Raw genomic sequence first — 872 nt, forward strand, 5'->3', positions numbered from 1 at the left:
CCAAAAACACGTGTGACATCGCTTAGAGCACCTTTAAGTGAAGTTCAATGTCAAAAAGACATCATTTATTTGAAAGGAATACAGGATATTGATTTTATTTTGCACCAGCTCAAAAAACAAACAAAAGGAAAATTATGGGAGTAAAAGACATTTTTTTTTGTTTTTGTAATTCAGGTCTGTTTGTTGAATAAATCTTACTTAAGATACAGTATGTCCTACGTACAGTAAATAACAATAATGTTCCCTTATTTTGATGGTGTTGAGGTTTGCTAGTCAGAAACTGTTAAAACTTTACTTCAAATGTTTGATTTTACATTTGATCATATATATTAAAAGAAATAAAAAAGAGTCTAAAGAAAAAACGCAGTGTCTCTTTTTGTGAGAATGGCAAAGGTGGAGAGCAGCACTTTAATCTGTGGTTTGTCAACTGTGCGGCTGTGATAAATGTTTCCACTTGAGACATGCCTGATAATATCTTCACCTCCGCTCTCTTGCTTTGATATTTCCAACACAACACACCAATCATATTCTGAATACCAGCCATGACAATACTGAACCAGCGACTATTTGGGGAGAGTGATTGCAGAATTTCTTCCTGCAATACAATATTACCAATGCTGTTTTGCCTGTTGTTGTTTTGATAGAGAAAACATACCGTATGTTTTTATGTAGTATATAAATCACAAAAAGCTATTTCTTTTCCAGAATATTTATATTGCCTTAAGATGTTAACCCTTCTCATTATTTATATCTTAATCATTTTTCTCTGAAACATACAATATAACACATTCCCTGCACAAGGTATCTCCTTTGATAAAGCAACAGAATGAGAAAAAAAGAGGATGAACATGAATACCAACAACATAATGCAA

This window comes from Etheostoma spectabile, chromosome 6, assembly GCF_008692095.1.
Source record: "Etheostoma spectabile isolate EspeVRDwgs_2016 chromosome 6, UIUC_Espe_1.0, whole genome shotgun sequence".
Taxonomy (NCBI): Eukaryota; Metazoa; Chordata; class Actinopteri; order Perciformes; family Percidae; genus Etheostoma; species Etheostoma spectabile.